Below are 6,069 nucleotides of genomic sequence, written 5' to 3' on the forward strand. Positions count from 1 at the left end.
TTCCCCCAAGCTGTTTCCAATGCCTATTCAACGGCCATGCCCCTGAAATCCATTACATAGTCATAATCCCCTCCATTCACTTCCTAGTGCATAACAACAAATCTTCTTTCTTGGGGACTTGCCTGGGCAACTTGAGTCTGAACTGGCTCCTTGACTGATTGATCAAAGAAAACGTTCTCCCTTCCCCCCTCATCCAATGTTTGTTTCTTTTAAATTAGTTTTATTGATCTCTCATTAACCCCCTCCTACAATTCAACAGTTCAGTCACCTCTGGAAGGGTTGTGCGGTCATCACCACAATCAACTTTGAAACATTGTCTTTCTTCTGGTGTCCATTGGTGTCTTTTTGTGTCTTGAGCTGAGCCTGGGTTGGTACATGTGTTGGCTTCTTTATCGTCTGTATCCTTGGTGAAGCTGGAGGCCCTGGAGATCAGGAATCAGGTCTGTGGTAGTTACATAATCTGTTGTCAAGCTGAAGATTAATAGTGGAGGGGTGGAGTCTAGTCTGTCGATCAGGTCATAGCCAATGGGGCCTCTATGTGGGTGTGGCCTCCTGAGAATTCTGGGAACTCCTGTTTTTCCTCCTTGGCGGCAGTAGACACTGTCTCTCTTTGTTCACTCCCTTGGAGATTCTCTACTGACAAGATTCACTCCCTGAGAGATGTTCTGCTGACAAGACACATGGCACTACGCTGATCGACCCTGTGCCCTGGGGACTGGAGGAGCCACGTGGAGACCTCTGCTAGTCCTGAGATGCTTCTACTGACACTGGATCCACAATACTTTCCACCCACTGGCCTGTGATCTTCCTGCATTCAGTGTCATTGCCGGTGTTTCATGAGTCTGAAGAGGACTTCATAGATTGGTATCAGACACATGGGCTAATATCGGACTTATGGACTTGATCTGGACTGGGCTAGGATGTTTTCTCAATATTCAACTGCTCTTGTATATAAAGCTCTTGCTTATACACATATGTGTGTCTATGAATCTGTTTCTCTAGTCTACCCGGACTAACACAAGGACTATCCTGGTACCATTAAATAACAACAACAACTCACTCAAACTCTCTGCCTTCAAGTCGTTTCTGACTCATACTCACAGAGTAGACCTGGCCCTTTGGGTTTCGGAGATGCCAGCTTTTTCCAGGAGTAGAAAACCTGCTCTTTCTCCCTCGGAGTGGCTGGTGGTTTCAAACTACAGACCTTGCAGTTAGCAGCCCAACATGTGACCAATATGCAACCAGGGACCCTGCTGAGTGAATGATGGGGCCACATATAGACCCCCCTACCATTTGGCTGTCTCCTAGTAAGACCCATAGGAGCTGAATTCCTCCCAGTTCACTCTCTACCTCATCTTATGATTGAGCTGGTGTTGGTACCTGAACAAAGCACCCCCCACCCCCAAGCCTTTTTTCTTCTGCAGTGAAATGCTCCCCATTGCCTAGCCCCAGTGCCTGCAGGCTGAGGGTCAGCCCATCCTCCTCGTGACTGGCCATGTTACTGCTGTCCTCAGGTGCCATTTCCCCTGTCCTTTATGTCCCTGTGGAGGCCAGCTCTGCACCTGTCCTTGGAACGCATTCGCACCCCGGTAACATTGTTTTTCCAATTAAACCCTCGGAGGTGTAAAGCCAGGATGACGGGCACAGCAACTCTGCTCCTCGCCCACAGGCGCCTGAAGAGGGCCCCACAGCCAGGTGTGAGCGCATCACCCAGCCCCTGTCATCCACCTGCTCAGGTTTTCCTCTCTCAGTTCACCAGGTGCCTGGCCCAAAGGATCTCTGACTCTGCTCCTTGATTCCTCACCCATTCCTTTCATCCCTCATTCATTCTCTAGACTTCGGGCCGGAGTTGCTTGGGCCAGCACTTCCGTGCAAATAGGGATAGGGGATAATGTATCGGGTTCACTAGGGTCCAGGACCCCTTTGAAAAACATGACGGCTGCAGTCTAGAGATGGGACAAGTGAGTTGAGGGACAGAGAAGGTCTTTATGGGGGTGTCTTTATGGCATCTCTACAGTTATAACACAGCCACTTGGGGGCCTGAGTCTGGGGAGCCATAGGACCAGAGTTTGAGGAAGGGCTGGGAGATGTCACAGGGGCACAGAGATGAGTCAGGGGAGGTGACAGATGTGTAAATGCCTAGAGGTGAAATCAGTGTAAGGGAACTAGCCCAGATGCCGTGTGTGCCTACGTGTCTATAGACGACATAGAGCAGGGCTGTGTCAAAGAGCCCCTCGGTGTGACCGGCAGCACAGCCGGCCTTCTCTGTGGCCCTCACCACAGCCCCCGTCTCTGCTGGGTTCCAGTCATCTCTCTCCCCAACCACCACAAGCTTCCACCTCAGACTCTGGCTAGTAGGGAAAAGGGGAGATCACACAGTGATCAGGGTCAAGAACCCAAAGGATAGAGCCAAGAGCTGAAGATCACTGTTCTCAGGCACCTGGTTTCCTTGCTTCGCCCCTGCTATTGAAGAGGAAGGCTCTATCTGAAGGTCAGGTTCTTTCTTTGGCTCCCATCTCCACTGCACTCAATGTTCGACACGCTTGGTGCCTCTGGCTGTCATTTGCAGCATCGATTTCTGTGTCTCTGCTGGATGGTTCCTACTAGAGTGCAAACCCACTGCAGCCTCGCTCTGCTTTCCTCGACCCTGTATGTCCCTGGAAGCATTGCCCTGGAGTCACCATCGGATTTCAAGAGAGTTGTCTCTGTGGCCTCTCCACTTTCATAACTCTCATTTATTCTTTGTTAAACTTCTCTCTATTTTAAAAAATGATTTCATTATCCATACCAAAAGGTATGAAATATTTCATAAAAATGTTGAATCTATTACCTGGCCCAAGAAATTATCTATTCCCAGTGTAGAGACTGGCAAGATCCAGGTCCATGGGTCAGATGTCAGGCTGTAGTTCAAGTCTCTGTGGACCCTCTTGAATCTTATTCCATTCCCTCCCTGCAGGAGTTACCATTATCCTGACATTGAGGTTTATAATTTCCTGGCACTCCTTAGCATGTTTACTACATCACAACGCACAAGTAGCAATACCAAAACAAAAAACAAACTCACTGCCATCAAATCAATCCCGACTCATGAGTTTCCAAGACTGTAACTCTTTATGGGAGTAGGCACAGAATACAGTAGATAAAGAAATATTGAAAATAAAAGAGCCTGTCTTTAAATGAAAGGGCCATGGCTTTCTTATCCTCTTCCTCTGTCTTACTGCCCAGGATAAGAAGTCAAATACTGGAGCATCATCTTAAATCCTGCATTTGAACAAGTTGTAATGCTGAACAATAGAAACAGCCGGAATCTAAAGGGGGAACCTATTTCAAGGACCTGCATTTGACCTCCTCCCAGGGGGACATACAACAGAAAAGTGGGGGAAGGGAGACGTGGGACAGAGCCAGATATGACAAAATAATAATTTATAAATTATCAGGGGTTCATGAGGGAGGGGTGAGTGGAGAGGGAGGGGTAAAAATGAAGACCTGATTCCAGGGGCTTTGGTGGAGAGCAAAAGTTTTGAGAATGATGAGGGCAACGAATGTACAAATGTGCTTTACACAATTGAAGTATGTATGGATCGAGATGGGTGGTGTATGAGTCCCTAATAAAATGATTTAAAAAAAAAGAAGGGGGGCAAAATGGGAAGATGCCATTATATTTTAACTCATTTTTCTACACTTTAAAAAAAATTCCCTCATATTATACTTAACCTTAAATAATACATTGTTTAATGGTATTTTTAAAATATTATATGCCCTCTATGTAAAAAAAAAAAAGAAAATGTTTTGAAACCGAAAGTGGTAGCAATTGTACAATACTGTTTTATGTGATTGATGGAATATTATGATATATGTAAGAGCTCCCAATAAAATATTTTTTTAAAAAGAAACAGCCTGAATCTAAGGTGCCAAAATAAATAAGACTAAAAATCTTATTTTAATAAATACATGAGATGTTAAAAAGAGTACCTTTGTTTCTTCTTCTGCTTCTGCTTCTGCTGCTGCTTCTTCTTCGTTAATAAACTTTTCTATTTCTTCCACAAAAAAAAAAAGAGTACCTTTATCTTAACATTCAGCCATTGAGTCGATGGCATCTCAGAGCAGCCTTCTAAGAAGGTAACTCTGGATGGGAGTAGACAGCCTCCTATCTTTCAACAGAGGAGGGCCCGTGGTTTCCAACTGCTGACCTTGGGTTTCACAGCCCCGTGCGTAACCACTGCACCACCAGGGAGCTCACCTGAACACAGAGACAAAATAGAATGGTATAAATTGCTTCAGCCATCCAAAAGCATATAAAAACCCCAAATGAAATGATTCTAGAACCAGAAAGAAAAAAGAAAGTCCTTAGATTTCAATTGAACCCTATCAATCATTCCATGAAAGGTAAATAGTCTAAATACCCTCCTAAGAGGACAAAGATGGTCAGTCCGGTTGAGGAAACAAAATGAAATGGAAATGAAACTCAGGATAACATTTAAACATAACAAGGAAAACCAAAGGATTTTGAAAGCACACACAGCTCAAACTAATACAAAGAAAGCTACATTTGACAAAATAGACTTTTCAGGGGAAAAGATGAACAGAGCTCTAGAAGGACCCAGGATGGTGCAAGGTTGACTTTATCATGCACACAGAACAGCTTTACATGGATGGACTGACAATTAAAACGAAACTCCAGTCACAGTGGGTGATTTTAATGCATCTCTCTTACCACGCGACAGAACACACAAGCAGGATATAGTTATGTAACAAGCCTAATCTAACGGACTTGCCGAGGTAATAAATCAAATTACGATAGAATACACATTCTTTGCAAACACAGATGGGATATTGAATAATATACATATTCTATGAAGGTCATAAAGCAAATCTCAGGATTCAAATGATACAGGGTATATGCTCTGATCACAAGGGAAAGAAATGTAGGACACCTGGTAGACCGCTATCCGGGAAATCCCCATGATTGTTTACTTCAGCCAGTCGTGTCTACAGAACTCAGGAATCAAAGAAGAAATCACTATAAAATTAGAAAGCCTTTTGAACTGAAAAGAAAATATTCATAAAGAATATTGACGCTTCTTCTCTTTACGAGTTGCGAGCTGAGAGGTGTGTGGTCCTCTGGTGTGGAAATGGACAGCGCAGCCCCGCGGTCCCCTGCTGACCAGGACAGGCTCATTTGCATCTCCCCTGCTTATCTGAATAACAAGAAGACCATGGCGGAGGGGCAGCACATCTGTCAACAAGGCTGTTGAAAACCCGACAGCTTCAGAGATTCAAGATGTATGCTTAGCAGTTGGACTTAATGCATCTCTTGAGAAAAAGAAAATGTTCTCTAGAGAGTGGAGTTGTGATGCTCAGTACAGGGGCAAAGTCCGGGTCCAGCTGAAACAAGAAGACGGCAGCCTCTACTTGGTACCGTTTCCATCACGTAAGTTGGTAATGTTGTATGCAGCCGAAATGACACTTAAGCTAAAAACAAGGACACAAAAAACAGGTGGGACTGACCAGAGTCTTCAGCCAGGAGAGGGAAGTAAAAAAGGAAAAGGCAAGAAGAAGAAATGATCTGGGTCGACAATCAAGTCTATGGGACTCCGGTAAGACACATGGATGGAGGCCTCCGTTGTCTACCTGAGAGACGCCGAAGAAACTTTGTTTGGAAGGAACTGTGACTTTTTGTGTCTCCCAGCTACCGCATCCAGGTTGACAATGGCATAAATACACTTGAACATTTTCATCTAGCTTTTATGGAATATAAAAGAATTGCCCTTCAGTGCATTTTGTAGATGAAAGAAGAATATTTTCTAAATGGAGCAATGAACTGTACCATAAGTTACTTGAAATCCTCTGTTTATCCTCTGTGCAAACATGTTTGAGATAAATTTAGTAACATTTGAACCATATAACATGTTCATCTTTTAAGTTCATGAAATAAAATTTGACACTATTAAAAAAAGTATCGACATCTTGGTCTATTTTATCTGAGATTTTAAAATAGATAGGTTGAAAATATTTAATTCAAAAATGCTTATTTCTGGCAATGACAGAATAACTTGAAGAGGACAAATC

General features: G+C 43.9%; 1 pseudogene; it reads left to right on the forward strand.

The window, feature by feature from the left end:
• Positions 1–5,132: 5,132 nt before the first annotated feature.
• On the forward strand, positions 5,133–5,565 carry LOC142454525 (signal recognition particle 19 kDa protein pseudogene; annotated as a pseudogene).
• Positions 5,566–6,069: the final 504 nt, after the last annotated feature.

This window comes from Tenrec ecaudatus, chromosome 8 (assembly GCF_050624435.1).
Source record: "Tenrec ecaudatus isolate mTenEca1 chromosome 8, mTenEca1.hap1, whole genome shotgun sequence".
In the NCBI taxonomy this organism is placed as follows: Eukaryota; Metazoa; Chordata; class Mammalia; order Afrosoricida; family Tenrecidae; genus Tenrec; species Tenrec ecaudatus.